The sequence below is a fragment of the Ochlerotatus camptorhynchus genome, unplaced genomic scaffold (assembly GCF_037179485.1).
Source record: "Ochlerotatus camptorhynchus isolate MF236.1 unplaced genomic scaffold, CSIRO-AGI_Acam_v1.1 ptg000251l, whole genome shotgun sequence".
In the NCBI taxonomy this organism is placed as follows: domain Eukaryota; kingdom Metazoa; phylum Arthropoda; class Insecta; order Diptera; family Culicidae; genus Ochlerotatus; species Ochlerotatus camptorhynchus.
Window position 1 is genome coordinate 2,576,513 of NW_027040741.1, and position 21,685 is coordinate 2,598,197.

Genomic DNA, 21,685 nt, shown 5'->3' on the forward strand with positions numbered 1-21,685 from the left:
GTTCATGAATCATCAAAAAAGCATTCTAATATACTAGCAACCCCGCAATCTGATGCTATCGTAATTTTCAGCAAAGCACGCTAAAACAGTTAAAACACGGCCGTTGAATCGGACTCATATTTGAGTTCAGTTTACTTAAATTCTCAAAAACGTAGGTCACTAGCTTGTGTTAAATTTTACTCAAATATGAGTAAATATCACGGCTGTAGTACATGAATTCACTCGGTCAATGTTGAGAGAACCGAAACCCAGCATTAGACGATTATTACGTCCAAGATACATTCAGTTAGCATTTTTTTTATCAAGATACTTGTGTGCACTTTCCAATCAGTTTACATAAATTAAGACATTCACCACATATAGGGTGATATAAAATCAAAAAAGTAAAATGGGGAAACATGCTCAAAATATTAAATAAAAACTGATCGATAAACTGCTGAATCCAGCAATGTAAACTTTACTCCTATGCTCGTTATTAATATTGCCTCAGATGCACAGATGCCAATGAGATTACGTCTCCCCTTAAATTATATAATATCCCGCCATCATCTCGTATAGTTAGAGCGTGTGACTCAGTGGAAAAAAAAATACAGTTCCACCAACACCGCGCTTAGCAATGCTCGATTACTGCCTAGAATAGCAGGTTCACGAGGAGAAAGCAAACGGAACTTAATAAGCACATCTCGCGCGAAACAATTAAGCCACGTGAAACATCATCATCGCCTTCACTGATTGCCCGTCGCAGCATCAACACAATGCATGGCGCGTTGATCATGGCTCATGCTCGGTTCTGAACTTCTTGCATGCACACATTGAAAAATCCCCATTATGAGTAGCCACGGGCACATTCGAGAACCACGAAAGACAATATTATTATTAGATCCAAACTAATCATCCCTGAACGCACAATGGATACTTGGGATGATGAAGGCAGTCGGGCAGAGAGCAGCAGAAAGTTAAGGACCGTTATGGAATATAGGAAAAATTGTTCGCGTGAGATCACAGTCGAGATCTCAAAAGGGAATCTACGCGTCAAGATCAGCGCGAATCGAAGTGTATTACCTAGCCCATCGTCAAATTGGACTGCCAAAAGTGGTAACACTGGCGGAAGGAAGAGAGTAATGGAAGCATAAATAAAAACAAACTACCAAGGGGCAACCCGCATTTTGTACGTTCGTACCAACCGGTCCATTGTTGACTTAACGCTACCATCATCGGCTGGCCAAAGAGCTTTTGGAGTGAGCTTTTGTTTGCGAAACACTTTTCAAAAGCATATTTACTCATAGACCTAATGGCTGAAGGTTTCTCTAGAGCAGCTTAGTTATATGGGAAGCAATGATAAGCGAATGGCTGAGCGAAGAATATTGAGTGCAGGTCATTGTAGACTGAACAAGCTACTTGGTAAACAATGCTTCTAAATTGCCGGAAATATGTGGTATTGTGCTTGGTTTTGTGAAAAATGCTTTCCACGTTCTGCTGCACATGGCTAGATACGAATCTTGACCAACATGTTTACATACTCAATGCAGCAGGATTGAATAATAGTTTCATAATTTTTGACTTGTAGTAATATTAAAGGTTCAATGACCTCAATCACCACCGTCCCACTTAGTAGGTATCGAAAGCTAAGTTAATTTCCGTTTACGACTTTTTTGCCAATATTATCTTCTCCTCTTCCTCCTGTCAAGTTAATTAGAACTCATTCTTACTTTATCCATACGATCTTTTTCGTTTTCTTTTAAGCTGGGCTCCAATCGAACATCTCATGGGGACACGGTAAGACGTCATCACTTGTCGTACAAAGACGTGCGGACAGAAACATTGTAAGCTCATGTAAGAACGAACCAGCCGACCCACCAAGAATAGCACAAAAGAAACTTGAAGAACATACAAGATCGTGGGAGAACATCGCCTTTTTATTTGAATTGTCGTTGGTTCGTCGCAGGCAGTTAAGATTACATCGTGTGGCTTGCAGATTTAATTACTAACCATCGGTTGACGATGACAATCACCTCCCGACTGACTGGAGAAAAGCGATCTAGCTACAAATATGATTCTGTTTATTTTCAAAGTACTCGGAATGTATTGCTATTATAAGTGCGGAAACGGTTATAAAAGTGCGCTTTACGTTAAATGTAGATGCCTTCGGCACACATATTCCTTCATTCATATGGAATAAATGCTCAATGCAACGCACTTTTATAAGCACTTTTGAGGAGTCCACATAGAAAAAAAAAATTAATTTTAATTTTATGATGATGGTCCCACCTCTTACCACTACAAAGGTTTGAGCTGAACGATTTATCTTTGAGATAATTAAATATTACAATTTAACCAGGTTTGCAAACAAAATCGAACTGGTTACAGTTACAGCTGTCGCGTAAAACCTCATCTCGATAAAGTTTGAGCTATAGTTGGCATAAACATCGAAATTGCTTACAAGTTTGTAAACAATATCGCTGAACATAAAAAGTTCATGTAAATTTCGGCGATATATAGCGCACACGTTATTAACGCTAGATTTGGCGTAGATTTACACGATATTTTATGTAAATTTAAGCGCAATATCGCATAAATCAGCAAGGTTGTAAATAATTTTGTTGTATATGTGATCTATAGCTCAAACCTAATCGAGTAGAGACATTACGCGACAGTTAAAATTTAGATTTGTTTTCTGATGATCTACAAAACGTCAAAATGGTATTAAAACGGTAAGTGCCAAAACGACTATAAGCGTTAAAATGCAAAGAAAAACTCTGAATGTTACTGTTGATGTAAACATCTATGCATTAGCGGCACCGGTGGTGTAGTGGTAAGCCATTTCCTCTCACCTCAAAGGGCCTGGGATCAATCCCAGTCGGTGCTGCCGGGATTTTCTGAGGCATAAAATCTCTGATCCCGGGATATAGAGTCGTTGGTCACCGATCCATGAGTTGAAGGGTCGATAGGTAGAATTAATGGGTAAAAAATACCCATTTTGAATAAAAGTGGCTTAACTCATTGATGAGTAAATTTTTTACCCATTAATGAGTATCTGTAACCCATTAATGAGAAACAATTACTCATTAATGGGTAACAGATACTCATTATTGGATAAAAAATTTACTCATCAATGAGTTAAGCCACTTTTCTTCAAAATTGGTCTTTCTTACCCATTAATGGGTACTTTCAGGTTAGCGTGTACATTCGTCACGAGGTGATGGAAGTGACCGTATTTTGGCTTTTCTTTTAGATAAAAGTGACGCAAGAATGCCACGAGTTAAATTCAATGGAATAAAGTGTTATAAAATGATTTTTAAGCAAAACAGCTATGGAGATTGTTAAAGAGGGTATGTTTGATCATAACAAGTTCTTTGAATGTAAGTAAATGGCCTTAATATTTGTCGAGCATCACACGAACATTCGCCTAAAATTTCTCAATGATATTGCTACAAGTTCACTTAAAATGAAAAAAAAAACTTAGGTTTCCGGTAGTTTCCAGATGAATGGTAAATTTCAAATGAAAGTACAATTCTTTCTTGTTGCAATGATGTTTAAAGACCTTCCAACTGTTTCTGATTTTGAAAGTTACACCACTTTGAATATAATCGAACAATTTTCCAAATTTTATATTTTTCAGCCTCCGGTGGACTAGTGGCATTGGTTACTAGAATGCATCTTTGTGAAAAAATGGATGAATGTTCCGAAACGTCTATTGAAGATAAATCCAAATATTTGGATGAACATCTAAAGACTGTTTATGTTGTACTGTAGACATATAATGGCTACTGAAACAAAAGCTTTGGCACTTCAAAAACGATTTCAAGAAGAAATGGCGGACTGCCAGCTATTGGAAGAAATATTTCCTTAACACGTATAAACTTTGGCTTAACTATGCAATCACATTACCATCTTGGACTAAATCGGCATTCTCACGAGTTGGCCGACCTTCTACAAGTTTTGACAATTTAAGCGAATGCAGTAAGCGTCGTAGGACACGAAGTTTGCGCGAGAATAATTCAGTTGAAGAATTAACGTTCGCTGCTAAGATGATCCAAATGATGCCTCGAGTTTGATTAAGAAAGTCAAGGAAAGTCCATACAAAGCAAGTCAAATCCGCACAGATATTAAATTATCAGAACGTCTCCCAAATCGAAAACATACTCCCTCACAGGCCTTGACTATTTTTGCTATTTCGCAAACAATGGAAAATCATTCAGGATGCTAATAAAGACATTTATCGGTCATATTCAACTCTGAAAAAGGCAAAAACTAGTTGTTATCCTAAAGAAGAAAGTCTTCTCGAGAGCGAAACATGCGTTGAAATTTCTTCTTGAAGACCTACTAGACCATACAGTAGCGAGGGTGTGCTATTATTTGAGAGATGTCATTGAAAGTCCATCCGAAGAAGACAAAGATGCACTTGTACTTGTGAAAAATGGGATTGTGACGGTTCCCAACAATCCCAATACAAGCAGAAGTTTGCGAATCAAGATGACAGCGATGCTAATATTTTCCAAAGTTGCCTAGTTCCTATTCGATTGCCTGCAAATCGAAATGGTTGTGAGAAACTTGTGTGACACATTTTATACAAGATTCAAGAAATATCAAGCCAAAACTGCAACGGAAAAAGCAAGCGTAGCAGAGCCGAAACGAAGGATACAACAAGCATTCAAATCCGAGATGGGTCTACTTGTGAATATGCCGAAACCGGGATTCAGCACGAGGAACGACGGTAATACTGCGAGGAGATTTTTCGCCGACCCGGAAACATTTTCAAGAATAACAGGAATAGATCTTGGATTTACTCAACGATTGAACATAATTCTAGAAGTAATAACAATTTCACAATTGACTCTCGCCGTTATATATCACGAACACTTAAAGAGAGCTGTTGGTTGAAAACAAACCCACCCGAACCACTATGAGAACAGTCAGCTTTCTACCACGATCTTTATGATCATGTTTAGAAGGACGCGTACGCAGACGACTGCTCATTAAATTCTAATCAGTCAAGTGCCAGGCCTGCATGTACGATCACGATCATGACAATTATTTTCTTCCTCAAAACGAATCATATTTGAACATGAACAAAATCTTAAATGAATCTCTTGGATCACGCGTGATAGAGGCCATCATGCTGGGTAGCAAATGTGAATCAGGCATGAAGGCGTGATCAGAGATGTTATGCCTCAGAACATCCCGGAGGCACCGACTGTGATTGAACCCAGGCCTGCTGGGGTGAGAGGTAATCACGCTTACTAGTTCACCACCGGTGCCGCTCCGCTGAAGTTTCTTGATGTCCTCATTGCGAAATTCATCCGCAAACAGATGGTTATGTTGGTTTGTTAGGGCCTTATTCTAGCTCTATCTACTAATGTTCTGTAGGTGTGGTAGTCCACTACTCACTCGTTAATGTGTCCCAAGTACCCAAGCAACAATTTAACAGCCTTTTGGCTTTCACTCTGATTTATTGTGGTTTTATAACGGCAATAAGCAATCTTTTTAGTTTAAATACAGCATTTAACAGTACAAATCATTCTTGGTTAGTAGTTCAGCTTTATGCTGTTTTAAAAACCTTTTAAAGTCTGACGAGAAAATCAGAAAGTGTCTGGTTTTTAAAATGAATTTAATGCAGCACTCTATCCCTTTATAAAACTGTTCAGTAAATCAATTGGTATTTGTTTTAATGATGTCACGATAAAATTCTCAATAAAGGTTTTTTATCATTATGAAAGTAATTATGAAACAGTTCAGTTTCAAACGGGATCAAAAAACATATATTGATGCGTTTTGGTGTCAATGAAGTGTACCACAAAACCTCCCACTGTTTATACAAATAAAAATAAAAAAGATGGTTCCATCTAGAGATAGAGAAAAACATTATCGAGTGTGGCATTTAAACGCAGCGTCACAAGGAAATGCCAAAGGATAATCGAGTAATAATTCTAGCAATGCTGTCGATGGAAGGGATAAGGAATCCTATTCCAGAACTTTCTGGGAGGGCAGCTCCGACAAAATCGGTCAACAACAACAGAGTAGCCGACTGAGAGGAGCAGATTGAATGCGGTTAACGAAGCACTGGAAGCCGTCATATTAGACGCTTAACTTTGATGGGAATAGACAGCATATTGTCAATGGCAGTCTTCTCCAGAAATAACGTTGCGATGATGATCCGAATAGCATCAGTGCCAAACTGGGACTGCGGAAAACTGCTGACAGGAAAGTCATCCAGAGGAAGGGAAACTTTTCGGGAACGATTGAGCTTCCACCTGTTCCAAGTTACGTAGACTCACTTCCTGAGTAACTGCTTCCAATAAATGAATTACCCTTATCAAGGGATATGTATGGAACGGTTCGACTGGGAATTGATGTGTGTTGTGAATGGCTGTTCAGTCTCGACAAAATCAAAATACTGCTATTTAATTTTTGTAAAACGTTTCGGTCCGTTTGGGACCTTCTTCAGGGACTCAATTTTTACAGTTTTCTCGTCTAGTGTGGTTCTGTGTGGTTCATCTTCAGGTTCCACAGAACCACACTAGACGAGAAAACTGTAAAAATTGAGTCCCTGAAGAAGATCCCAAACGGACCGAAACGTTGGACAAAAATTAAATAGCAGTATTTTGATTTTTTCGAGACTGAACAGCCATTCACAATACTTATCAAGGGTGTCACGTAACTTGTTGATCCAACGCTGGAGTAGAACATCATTGCAATGATCGCACAACAAAACTATCGAAAGATAAACAACTTTTGACAATTAACTTTTTCCAGGCAACTTTGCCACCATTAATGCCGTCATAAAACTAAACGGAATAGGATCCAGCAAAACGGCTTCAGATAAAAATAATTCAGTATGCACATTATCTTCATAAAAGCCGCATTAAAATGTTTTTAATTTGTTACCGATTTCATGACAGCAAAACAGCATTTTCATAAATGGCTTAAGGAAAATTTATGTTTATGCCTTGGCCATATTGTTATTATTCCATTTGCTTTTTTACAATCTTGGTTTTTCAAGATGTTTTTCCTTTAAAATAATTTTATTCTCATCAATTCATCAATGAGCCGTAATAGAAATAACGAAAGTCATCAAATTGTCTTGGTTCTGAGCAATGATTAACATAACATATAACTATATGTTGTATCCTAAACTAAAAATAATCAACGTTTTCCGAAGCCGATTTTTTTTTTTTTTGATTTACCAAAGCACATTTCACATTAGATTTAATCTGTCACCTAAAAATAGAACACAATATGAAATTCGATTATTTTAGTAATTCTTTAACTTTGATTAGCACACTACTAAAAAGTCATGTAAATTTCGGTTCCCTGAGACCGACACATGTAAGCGAGCCTTTTGACATAAGAATGAGTGGAAAGAAACGTGAAAATCAATTCAATCAAACGTTCTCTTCGTCGACTAGCTGATGTTTCGGTTTGAGAACACTTAATTTTACATGAAATGTTTGTTTACGTTCTATGATTTACATCCAATATGGATTACGTCTCGTGTAAAAGTAGTTATAGGATTTTAAGCAGATTCATTTTTGAACAAAAAGAATTTGGCAAGATATTTATGCATCCCTTTTTATCTTATGATGCTTTATTTTTAGTGCGCTTACCAAGCGTCAAAGGCAAATGGCACAAATATTAGTGCTAAATGGCTTTCTTTGTACTTTTCATAAGGATTTCAAATGGTTCTCAGCAAGTCATTCTTGAAATGTCTCGATAATGCACTCTTTAGAACCTTCTTCAGAGTGGGCCAACTAGACAGATTCTAGTCTTAATGAGGTTTTGGTGGATGTAATAAAGGCAAAGCTATCTTGACCAGGGTTTATGAATGTTGTTTTGTAGAAGCCTTGTAGTACTTCATTAAACGTTAAATGTTACTTGGGTAGTAACCAGAAATTCCATGTGTTTCCGTTTCCTTCATCCCTGTTGTGTAAAGTTTAAGGTATTGCTTGTTAATTTAGAGGCTCTCTGAAACAATTGGTCAATTGGTAGCCCTTGGGGAAGATGTTGTCTGCAACCTTGGATTTGAAATCATATGGCAGATCCTTCTCTTTTTGCTTCTTAGCCTAGTTTACCTCAGCTATATGTTACAAAATTTCACTTACATAGTTTGCCCTACATATACGTTGTTACAATGTTTTCTACTTATTGTATATACATTTCCTTTACCTAAAACATCACTTTGGTCTTAAGTGGATCCTAACAATGATTTCATCTGGTTTTGTCTACTAGTGAAAAACTAGATCTAAGCCGAAAAAAAAAGATACAGACACCGGGTTAAAATAATCATCCTAACGATGATATGTGACATTCTCGGAAGGGTGGCGTCAATTTAATCTATTTTTATCAAATCTACCGGTATTAAATCTTCTATGGAGGTGTATAACTCAATAGGATTCTACGATAGTCAAATACTAACCATACTAACGTTCAACCTAACATCAGTCAGTTCTCTTTGCCTAGAATAATAATGATAATTCCATGACCATTATTGCATATGATGAGAGTAATGGGACTTCAAATAGTGTGTTCAACTTCAAACATACAATCTTTTGGTCAACTTTAATTGTTTAAGAATATTTTCTTGCTTTTCTTCTTCAATTCTAATTACTGTTTCCGTTTTTAAATTCTCGGCTCATCATCACCATTCCGTCAGCTTATCGACGTTCTTCTTTGCATCAAAGCGAGAGAAGCTCTAGCAAAAGCTCACACAAACAAACAATCAGTACGCAAGCATTAGAGAGATTACGATCGTACCATTAATATAGCCACCCCGAGAGTGACTTCATCTACCTATCTACGTTTATTCCACCTAGCCCTTCTACAAAAAAAAATATCATGAGTCACTGAACGCTGATGTGATGAGTTAGAAATCATAATGACCAAACACACATAACTCCGGCGTACTACAGCAAGCTAATGCTAATGCTCGTTGAAGCCACCATCAGTCACCTGGTACGAGTATTTTTAGCCACGTTTATGCGGGTTCTTGCTACGATATTTAAAGGTGACCACGCCACAACCGCCAAGCTAACTCCAAGGCGATTCGCAGGGGAGGTATTAATGAAATTAAATTTCTAATGTGCTACATAAGCGTACAACGCGCAGGTTGATGATGATTACCGGGGTTCTGGCTGATTTTTCTACCCAGCCAGCACTCTGTCCGCGTTAAGTACGGGAAGGCAGGTTGTTTAATTGAAGTGGTCATTATTCTTACGATCTCTCCTGTGCGCAAATGAGCGGTCTCTCAAACATCACACTTGGTTGAACCACCAAACAAAAAAAAATAATCAATAAATTCTAAACACTACAAGTCACCTTTTTAAGCTTCGTACAAATGAAAACATAAGTTTTAAATCATTGGTCATGATAATAAAAGTGTTGATATTCGATTATCGCTAATCGCAGCTTCCTGCATCTTCGAAATTGCACTCTACCGTCCAGTCAACCATTTGACCCAGTTTGATACTCGTAAACTTCATTTCCCGATTCGTCCCCTTTCCCAGGAGTAGTGCCTTGTTCCATTGCAGGTGCCTAGAGCCTCCAATTTTTCATATCAGTCAAAAGACCTGGGTGATATAAGGCGACGAACCTGTACCGCATAGTGTGGAGTTCAAAGTGAATGGAATGAGTATCTTTCACCAAACAAATCGTCCGACAATCAACGAGAGGTGGAGGCACTGTGGAAAGCGACTCTTCCATTAGTAGACCCGGTTATTCTCTAAGCCACCGCAGTACAGTGCGCTGAGCTGCAACAGTCAAAGTGGAAATATTTCATTTCATCTACTCCAAACCGAAAGGGACGCACACGGGCGAGATGCGGGTCGTAAAAATTGCTTGACCCGACGAAGCTGACCTCTTCCAGCTCCAACAGGGTAGTAGATGGTGTGTCTTCAGTCGTCGGGTTTCAGGAAAGTTACTTTCACATCGTCACATCGTTATTGCAGTACATTAGGCCAATGAGGGAAAGAGATAGAGAGTGCTAGCACGCAAAAGTGGGAAATGAGGATCAACGGAATTTTCTAATCTTAAGCTCTCAGCTGCAAGACAGGTACGGATTTATGGGCTGAAATTTATGGACATTGGTAGATGTCGTAATCGAATAATTCCTTGCTTTAGTGAACTTGTTTTGATAATTGCTTTAAGAAAATAGTTTCCATTTTCTGTCCAAGAGCCCTTCTAGAGTGTTATTTCGCGAGAGACCTTAGTTTTAAAAACAACTTCTTCATTTTATGCTTCGGCCTCCTTCTACGGGATTAAATTGAAATTTTAGTTTCGAAAAATATGCCGTTTTGTGAAGATGACATTTTCATTCATTAAACAAATGCTTATTTCAAAATTATTTGTATAAATCAATTTCACAAAAAAAAACAAATGCAAAAACTACATTCTACAACTTAGGATCAAGGCAAGAAAATATCGGTTTTGTTTCCTGTATCACATCAAAACAAATATGATCAGCTTCGCATGCTGCGGCATCCTAAGATATCCCAATGGATTCAATTTCCAACCGGGTGGTAGAACTGCATAGCATACCTACCTGCAACGATCTTTTCCAATTATCAATGCTATGGTGTGGTAGCCGTGGTGCGGTGCAGTGGCTTCCGACATTCATGGAAGAATGTCAATATCGCACATCTCAACCCTTCGGCACAGTTCGAATCCTACGGTGGTGCCTGATTCCATTCCCATCCAATTATTTTCCAATCAGCAGCTGTTCGGACCATACACAGGGAATCTAGTCGGCTTGTAGGTATTCACATTACCGAAAGCAAAACGCACAGAAAACAAAAGCAGAGGGTAAGAAAAAATAATTGAGAGAACTGCTGTAAGAACACGCATTGCCGCAGCATGGATGCTCTCTTTTGTGGGCTTTGGCCTTTCGGTTTTGACCAATGAAGGACTGGACACTATGCCGACGAAACACAATAAACTCATAAACATGACTTTTTAATGCTTGAAGCTTCACCAGAGACCATACCGACATACTCTGTGTGTGCAATGGAAAGGAAAAACTTTAGAACATTACTTCTGCTATCCGCTCTACAAAATGTGATCTTGGCTAAAAGCTAAATCGAGTACGGAACGCACAAGGTTGTCCACTACTGCTGCTGGTATTGTGGTAGTGAATATGCATAGGACTAACATTCATGGTAGCCCATTCTTCGGTATCATTACACGGGAAACTGGTGTGTGCGTGAGACACTGCTGTACCAGAACTTCAATGCGACTTCGAAGAAAAATAGGTGCTTAGTGCAGCAGCTGTTCTCATACCTTGACTTTTTAGAACGCTAGTTAATACAGACTAAGGCACGAGTAACCTTTTTTAAACATGCTAATGGGTCCACTTACATGTTGTTTGCAACTGGACGGAACGAAAATTGCACCACAAACAAGAACAAATAAGATCTTCCGCAACCATTTTCTGCGGCGCTGTGAAACATCTGGTTCATGTTGAATATTGCTAAGCGATGGTTCATCCTTTGTCTTTTCGGATTAATTTGATGTCCATACATCTTAGGTGAAAAAATACTATTTTATTGATAATTACAGGTAGCTTCAGATTCAAATATCGCCTTTAGATTAGCCATTTCGATGTTCTCTACCACGTATTAAAGGAAACTCTAGTTTTGAAAGCATGCTGGTGTTGAGCTCAATCTTCCATTTTTTTGTAATTCTCAACTACAACTCAACAACTACTTAGCAAAACGTTTGGAGCTGCTGAAATCAGAAACTCTTGATCAATTATTATTAGAAATTAAACGCACTTTCCAAATCTAATAATATTTAGGGGCTACTTTTCAATTTTTTTTTTGAATAATTATACAAAAAATGTCAATCAATACCGCTGTATCCTCACGTAGAATGTGTCAAACAAGTCTTCACCGAAAAATAATTACCCTAAATTTAGGTTCTTTTTACTAAATGTTGGGTAATTTTGAGTTTTGAGCATCCCACTCTCACTTTTTGTTGTTGTCAAAAACGGAACGAGAGAATCGATTTTCTCATGACTATCGTTCAATTAGCTACTAGTGAATATATAAGATATTCTCAAATTTGAGTCAATTGAACCTAATTTTGAGTAGAAAATACTCACGAGTAAGTAATTATTTTTGCCGTAGTCAAATGTAAACTACTATAAGCGGTTTACTGAAAATTAGCTCATTGAACGTAACATGGGAGATGATAGAAAAGAACTTAATTTTGGGTAATTTTTCAGTTCCGTGTTAATATTTGAGGATGCGGATATGGCCAAAAGACAGAAGGTCAAAATCACAAAAGGTCGAAAGGCAAACAATATAAAAGACAACATTTTGAAAGGAACAGAAGGTAGAAAAGGACGAATGGTCAAAAGGACAAATGCAGATGATTTAAAATAAAATCTCGATGACAAATATTACCTACTATGCTGCTTGATTTTTAATATTTGATTGGGGATTGTTGATAAACTACATAGACAGTTTTTGAGTGCTCCCCTTGCGTAGACAATCGTCCTTTTATTTTTTTAATTTGTATGGTCCGTATAACCTTAAATTGCTACTAAGATTCTTTAAAAAAATGCTTCAAAAAGATGCTTCTAAAGAACATTCCAAAAGAATCTTCTAACAAAAGCTTCCCGATAAAGCTTAAGAATATTCTAAAAGAAGCTTCTTTTGGAAGCCCATTTTAGACGCTCTCCCTTCACTCCGCTCCGCTGACTAAAAAAACGGACAGGACAGTAACTCTGAGTAGCTAAGCAGTAAAGGGGCGTTTTCAATGGGTTAATACGGGATGTAAGATCTACCCCGGAGCCCTGACTGCTTCAAACTAGGGGAACAGAATTTCTCAGTAATCAAAGGAACGTATCTTAGTCCTTGTTACTTTTTATGCTTTGTTGATTGTAACTATACTCGGCTTTGTCCACCGAAGATGAACTTGAAACAAGGAAAAATATGAGTTAGTTAGTCTTCATCTATGTGATTCCTAATCTTCTATTCGTTGTGCTCTAGTTTGAAGTGGTTAAGACTAGGGCCCTGATGCATGGTCATTACGTCATAGCTGTCATAAACTTCTAAAGCAGATTTGCAGGCACAATCGAACTGCATAAGTAACCACCAAGCGGTGACCGGACATTAGCTATAAATACGTTATCCATACGTATGTTTACCAAACGTACGATTGCCATAAAGACGATAGCATAATGTACAGTAGCCATAACAGTTGTTAGTCATAATTTTGTTGAATTGGATTTTTTTAATCCAACTGCAATGCAGTAACCGATATATCTATTTTGTCAACAAGCCCGAAAATGTAGTGTTGCCAAAACCGAACGGTTTTATTTTGAAATTACCTTTATAATTCCGATGATTTTGGACCACCGAGAAGTAAAGAGGAATCATCTTCATGACTTTAATAATTTAAATTGTAATAAAAATTGTGATTGCATCGAACGAAAATACATAATCTTCAAAATCCGTTTAATCGAACTCCGTCCCAAAATCGAACGGCTTTGTGGTTTTGTTGACAAAATCGAGCCATTCCAAATTCGAACTGGTACCATACTCAAAAATATTTTTTCTCTAAGAAAAATGCAATGGAAATGCACAAATTGTGCTTTGAGTTGACTCCTTCTATTCTATTATTCCTTATACCATAAGTTGTTCTTTAAAGGATAAATGCTTTTAAAAATTCTTTCATAAAATACTCATAAATTATGTGGCTCTTGGAGTTGGCTCCTTCTTTGTATCTTGAGCTGTTCTTTGATACATATTTTTTTTATGAAAAATTCTACTGAAATATTCACAAATAATTTTTCTCTTGGAGTTGACTCCTTGTTTGCAGCATAAGCTGTTCTTTGACAGATAAAATAGTTTGAAAACTCTATTGAGATGATCACAAATCATTTCTCTTTTGGAGTTGACTCCTTCTTTGACAGATAAAATCAGTTCCGAAAATTCTCAAAAGTAACATCTCTCTTGGAGTTGATTGCTTCTTTACAACATGATCTGTTTTTTGATATGTTTTATGAAAAATTCTATTGAAATACTCACAACACAGATAAAATAGTTTGAAAACTCCAATTGAAAATTCTCAAAAGTAACAGCTTTTTGAAGTTGCCTGGTTTTTTACAGCATAAGCTATTCTTTGTTGTTTTTATGAATCATTCAATTGAAATATTCACGTACATCCGACAGCAAACATGTATTTGAAAAATGTTACTAATTTGATTATAAGAATTATGGCGAATATCCATTATGGCTATCGTACATTATGGTTAACATCCACATACGAAAATAACAGTATGGCTAACGTCCATTCTGGCACAAACGTATTTATGGTTAATGAGGTGTCATCCCACCAAGCCCACAAATTGCTGAATGTACATTATTGCAGTCTTGGTTGATCTAGTAGAACAAATCAACTGATGTCCTGGACGATTTGGAAAATCTATAATTTCCGGTATACATAGTAATAAGTCGTGCATGATCTACAAAGTCACATATATATATGATTTGGTTATGATTCAACAAACCATCATTGTTTTTTCAATCATCACCAAAAAATCAAAAGCAGTTTTTTCGTTCAAATTCAAAATTCTGTCAACGAAAATGTCATCATTGCATTCTACTGGCCAACCGGAACACAGTGATGACATTTTCATTGGCAGAATTTTGAATTTGAACGAAAAAACTGCTTTTGATGGTTGAAAATTCAATGATGGTTTGTTGAATCATTACCAAATCATATATATGTGACTTTGTAGATCATGAACGACTTATTACTATGTATACCGGATATTATTGGTTTTCCAAATCGTCCAGGACATCAGTTGATTTGTTCTACTAGATCAACCAAGACTGCAATAATGGCAGTAGTATCGAAAAATGTCCAATGAGCTTCAAAGTGACTATGTGGATCATGCATGGTCTATTTCCGAGTAATCCAGATGTTCAAGGTTCTTTAAATCGTCCTGGAGTTCAGATAATTTGATCTACTAGATCAACCGAGATTGAGACAATGTCTTTAGTATCGAAATATTTCCAGACAAATGCACATTGTCTATGTGGATCATGCATGAACTATTGCCATGTATACCATATGTTTTAAGTTCTCCAAAACGTTCTGGATTTCAGATGATTTAATCTACTAGATCAACCATGACTGGGATAAAGTCTGTAGTATCGAAATGTGTCCAAACAGATTTATAGTGTCTATATGAATAATGTTTAATTATTTTCACGTATACCACACGATCTAGATTCTCCTAATCGTCCTGCAATTCAGATGATTTGTTTTACTAGATCAACAAAGACTGGGATAATATTGGTAGTATCTAAATATCGATTTGGAAATCCTAGAACATTCAATATACACGGAAATAGGTTGGCATGATCTACATAGACACTGCAAATTTGTTTGGACATATTTCGATACTACAGATATTGAATTAGTCTAGGGTGGTCTAGTGGAAAAAAATAATCTGATCTTCAGAATGGTTAAAGAAGGTTAAAAAAGAAAAAGAAGTGGTTTCAGAACCTTTAGCATCTTGTATACGTAGCAATAGGTCGGGCATGATCCACAAAGACACTTTGAATCTGTTTGGACATATTTCGATACTACAGTCTTGGTTGATATAGTAGAATAAATCAACTGAACTCCAGGATGATTTGGAGAACCTAGAATTTCCGGTATACATGGCAATTACTCGCACATATACAATTCATTTATGATTTGACAACGAAAAATGCTATGTTCACATTGCAAATAAAAAAAATATATGAAAATGTCTCACATTAGAATTTCCGTGTAAATCCGGTGTGAATTATGGAATTGAGATCATTTCTCGATTATTTGCAGGGTGTTTGGATTGAACCGATAAAAAATTGAGAGCCAAATGAACAACAAAATAATCCGGGACGGAAAGGTTACAATGAATTCCACAATTTGTGTGACAGCACATCAGTCCCTTCGCGATTTTCGCGACATTATTTAATGTTTCCGCGATTTTCGCGACTGAAAGTTCAAATCCGCGAAATTCGTGAAATCCGAGCATGTTGTAACAGCCCTGCATTTTGTAGTGCATGTGTTTCATTTCAACAAATAATTGTAAAAACGTGTTTGCTTTATCAACTGTTTATGGCTGTTCAACGCTGTTGACGGTCATCATCACAAGTGAATTAATTAATAGGAACGAACTCACCAAATGAATCCATGAGCAATGTCAACCGGATGAAATTGCATGGCGCTGCTGGTCCATCTTTCTTGCTTGAATCAGAATGATATACACCCTTGACCGCTTCCTCCTGATGATACTTTTCAACTGAAATAACATGTTGCCTCTCCTTGAATACACCTTGATCCATGGTGATTTCTTTTAATCTGGGGAATTTCCTGTCTGTATCTGTGATTAAAGGAGTCTCCAGGATCACCACTTGTGGGTCGCTTCTCCGTGACGTCGTCGCAAACGAAAGAACGTCGGGGGTTCAGTGGGGGAGTTTGTTTTCGGAGCTCCTTCTTGACTCATTGCTTGAACTCTTTGTTCTCGAAAAATCAAAATTTATTCTGCACAAAACCATACGATTCCTTCGTCAACTGGATTCACGTTAGCCAAAGTGTTGAAGTTTTTGCTTTATTTCAATTGAAAACTTTATAAAAACGTTTCAATTTCAGCCTAAGGCTGAAAGTCCCTTTAAAAAAAAAGGACCTTTCAAATTGGACCAATGAAAATTTGCATGCACAAAAAAGGAACAAGCAAAAAAATAAGCTGAAATTCTTACATAATTTGTTGTCTTGCGAGATATGCAATGAAAGTTCTTACACTAGCCTGTAGTGAACAAGCATCTATATTTAGAGTATTGTTTTTTGTACAAAACATTCACTTTAAATATTTGTTATACTGGTGGAAATGTATTGACTACATAAAATCAGCAAAGAATAATTTTACACAATTATTTGAAAATTCTTCAGCTGACCACATTATATCACCTGTTCAAGCGGTGATTCCATAGAGGTAACTCTAAGACCATAAGGTCCCGAAGAAACGAGCTCAACTTTTTGGCTCAGCTCTGGTACTATCTTCGGAGCAGTTCGCATGCACATTCTTGAACTAAGAGAATTAAAAGAGATTAAAAAAATATCCTGGACCTTGGCAATATTTAATATATTCTTAACACTGGAAAGATTTCTTAAGTTTTATCACCTTCACCTGAATTTTAATCAAGATTCCAAAGGAATCTGTTGATAAATTTAATTGGCATAATATTTTTCTATTTTGTGCTTTTCAGGTATACTTTCTGAGATTTTCCACCAATTTTGAAAATATGCATACATATGCAAATAAGTATTTTGTTGAAATCTATATACTTAATTAATTTGAAGATAAATTGACAAATTTATTTTGTACGAGTCTCAGGCACCACCAAGTCTAATAAACAAGTTAGTGTTAGAGATTTGCGTGAAAAACTATATTATGCCGAAACATCAAGAGTAGTCTTGTTATTTCGGAATGGTTATTTTAGTTATGTTATCAATATTATTGTAACTAAGTATTTTGGAAATTTTTAAATAAAAACCTCAGATTATAGCAGGATTCTGTATGCTAAAATCAAAGACGTTAATCAAGACAAAATTTCATTATTCAACACATCTCTTTAAATACATGCCGCCTTAAACAGTCGATTGCTGTTCTTCATTCGGTGTACCACATTTTAACAACCTGAATATTCAAAAGCCTTCTGGTTATCGTTCGAACAGTTGTAAAATCATAAAGAAACTAAATACACCTGAACTAACCTAATCAATCAAACGCCATTAAAACAACGTTCGGTAGGCTAAGCCACCAACTGAAAACAAAAATCGTGTGCTTTCAAGCTCGAAAAAAAAGCTAGCTAAGAACGTGATATGAAATCGATACGCGTGCGCCTACAGTTGCTGAAAATGTCATGCATTGGTTCAACGAAGTCTCTTCCGAAAGAAACTATGAATATCATCTGCATACATGTATTTCTAATTTGGAAGCGAAACGACCTCCTTTTCAACCAGGTTGGGCCACACCTGGTAGGTAGAAGGTTTGAAATCCGACGACAAAAACAACAACGGCGACACGGCAGCTGGTTTGGTGGAGGTGTTCCAAAAGAATGAAAGATGACAAGATGGTAGATGGTTCATGATAGAGAGCGTTCGCTCTGTTGCGGTTCTTCTCATCTTTCTTTGCGTCAGTCGGTCGTATCCGAACTGGCTACCGGTGACGACGATGGTGGCTTACAGACGTGACTTTTCGAAGTTTATTCTTTGATTGGTAGTTCAGGTTGTAAAAAAAGCAAATATCAAAAGGGAAGCGCATACGTATATAGTTAAAAAAGTAGTTTAAATTTCTCTCACTATGATGCACATATAGTAAATGGAGCATCATGCAAATTTACAAAATAGATCGTGTAAATTTATGAGACATTTAATGAAATATTCCAAATATTGAATGCAATATTTGTATGCATTGATGTTTACATCACTAGTCATTCAGATTTTTTTCTGTGTGATTAACAGCATGATTTATGCCATTGAGCCTTTCTTGGATGAAAGAAGAATTTGTTTCGAGATGTCCACTGTCATCTAATAATTAAATCAAAAACTATGATAAGTTTATCTAATAAATCAGTTTCGAGTAGACATGAGCTCCTAAATCGTCTGTTCCACTTCGCTTTAGCTGTCGAAATCTTCTCTTCTAGACGCTTGTGTGTGTTTAGCGATCGTTTCGCCGGCTCTCAACTCAGTGTGCTAGATGCACTTCCACATTTATTAATTGAGAGCTTTCTATGCTAACCAATGCATGAATTTGTATATTGTGTGGCAAACACAATGATACTCTATGCCCTGCTAAATCGAACAAATTCCCAACCCGAAAGGTTTCCTCTACCGGACCCTACCTTTATTGACAAGGCTATCTGAGGTCCCATAGCTTACGTCACTTTAATTTGAGCAAATTCCTTCATTTCAACTCTATTTACATGTGAAGCGCGCTTATGATTTACTTAGTGAAGATCTAAATACAAGTTGAAAGTTATGACTACTACATGGAACAGTTTAGCGGCACCGGTGGTGTAGTGGTAAGTGTGATTACCACTCACCCCAAAGGGCCTGGGTTCAATCCCAGTCGGCACCGCCGGGATTTTATGATGTATAAAAATCTATGATCACGCCCTTGCGTCGGTACCATATTGGTAGCCAGTAAGGAAAATAAGATCGATGGAAAACAAATCGCGGAAAAAACATGAGGCAGAGCAAGAAAAAAAAACAACTTTCACGAACGGAAGTACCTGTTTTTGAATACGGATGCTGAGACTATAACTGAGCAGAATTTCACTAATTTTGTCAGAAACTGGAGGATACTGTATGCACTGGCATAATGGTGCTATATTTTCTGTACGACATGAAATCATCATAAAAAATCAGAATTTGAATCTATATTCCTGGCTGGTAGATGATGTAATTATAGAACGTCCTCAACGTTTCGACGGTTTTGGTTTTGGTATATTTTCTTGAAGGAATCTTTGTTTTTGTTCGAGGTTTTTCCGTGCTTCTATAGATATGTGCTAGAAGGAAATAACTATTTCCTTGTTTACATTGCTTTGCATTTGCTATAATTGATGATTGATGATGAAATAAATGAAATCATCTGGCAGATAATCGTTTCAAACATACCTTATTTGCAAGTAAAATCCTTTTGTATCAATGTACCAGTATCGGCAACACACGGTTCGTTCGGATCCCAATCAGCTTTCGAATACCTTACAAATCCTCGCGCGTTCCTTAGAAATTCCTCAACAAAACAAATCACGGTACCCTATTGCACTTAATCCAGAGTGTTGTAAAATCGATCCTTAAAAGCGGCTCACACGTTTGTTTTTTCTTCTTTATTTCTTATGCATCACCCTTACCGCATCCCAGATCAAATGCTCGCCGTTCGTTGTAATCTACGTCTCGCTTCGCTATAGTAATTCAGCCAGATACACTGCAGTAGCTCAAGATGGAAATTCTGTCGTTTCACCGTAGCAACACAGCAATGACACTTCGATTAAAATTCTTCTTCCTCACTTCCAACAAGATGCAGGCAACCTTTGTCGGCACTTTATCTTGAACCTTTTTTTTTCTTCAACCGTTTTTTCATCACATGCACACGTAGACTCTCATATCCAAAATACAGCCCAACATTTCTCGTTGTTTACCACACGAAATGGAAATACACATAGGAAAAATGTGTCATTCATCAACTGTACAAACGCCAAACACGCAGCATCCTGTTGACACACTTTGATACCACACTTCCTCGGCAGATCTTCTTACACTCTCCTCTGGGGGCCAATCACTCTCTCCAACTTGTTCGCGACGCTGATTTCTTGACACTTCCCGTTTTGTTTCTATTCTTCCTGACCAAACACTTTCTTTCGCCGCCAGGCATAAACCATCTCACCTCAGCACTTCTCCGAAACAGGTCAAATCTCCCGCAGAAAGTAAAAGATGAAACCGGAAAACACCTGTTGTCACACTGATTAATGAGTCACGAAGACTCACACAGGCACGGATGGCAACTTTTCACCTAAATATTCGATTTCAACTGAATGGAAGGACTAGTAACTTCTTTGTTCAAATAATCACTTTGAGTTAACAATTCACCAGAAAATCATGCTCACTTCCTCATAATGCGACGAATTGCACCGAACAGGTTGATTCAATGTTATGTTCCACAGAAGGTGCACACCACATTCTTCCGGAGAGCACACAGACTACGAACGCGACTGCAACTGATATAGGTTCCACGACCTGCACCGTTTCGTAGCTCAAACCAGACTGAAAGGCAAGCATGCGACCAAACGGCAACCACAGAGAACCAGTTTGTCTCTCTCCACAGACAAAACCATCAACGCGTGGTGACTTCGGTTACACTCTCCTGCTGGACATCTGGCAGTGTTTCCAGCTGAGTGACTGTAATGGTGACAATTTGTATGTAATATTTTCAGCAAAACCTACGCCTTTTCTATCACTATCACTATCATCATATTTTTCAAAACTAAACATCTGTTCCTTTCGCAGTGTGTTATTGATGCATTTTGAAACATAAAAGTTAATCCAAACTGTTCATAAGCGACATGACCCATGGTTGGAAAACTAGCAACGAGATCCAGGTCCCCCATGCGAGAGGTTACCTCCGAGAGAGCAGACCCCAAGCCCACACGTTATTATGGAGAGAGTTAGGTGGGCATGAGCCTGAATTGAAATAACAACACACGGCCATAGCGCTGCACTAGCACAGCGAAACAAACCGGTTTTTGTGCAACTTTCTTCTGCTTTGGCTCTATTGACGGCGCGACGTATTCGTTCAACGTTTATGCTCTTTTGTTTACCTTTAGCCGCGTTGCTTGCACGGGTTCATTAGCCATGCACACCTGTACGTGAGGTTCCTACCTGCGTCCATAGTAGTAAACGGACTAGCGGGGTTGCGATGAACAATTCCAATGAATTCTATCATTAGGGTGCTTCATTGAAAAAAAAAAGATTGAGCATTTATATGGTTCCAGTTTATAATCCCAAAATATAAGTCTGTGCAAAAAATGGTAAATATTGACGAAAGTTTAGGGGCCGCGCAAATGATTTGAAATGTATTTGGAGGTTATGGCGAATTACTATGGGATTTTTTTGTTTAATTCCACATACATCG

General features: G+C 37.5%; 1 protein-coding gene across 2 annotated transcripts in view; it reads right to left on the reverse strand.

Annotated features, from left to right (window-relative positions):
• Positions 1-20,803, reverse strand: part of Cad99C (cadherin-99C) — a 396,119-nt gene extending 375,316 nt beyond the window's left edge. For both annotated transcript variants that reach the window (XM_065226462.1, XM_065226461.1), the window contains exon 1: positions 19,672-20,803. The gene's annotated coding sequence lies outside the window, so the exon portion shown is untranslated. The remainder of the gene's footprint in view (positions 1-19,671) is intronic.
• Between the last annotated feature and the right edge of the window lie 882 nt (positions 20,804-21,685).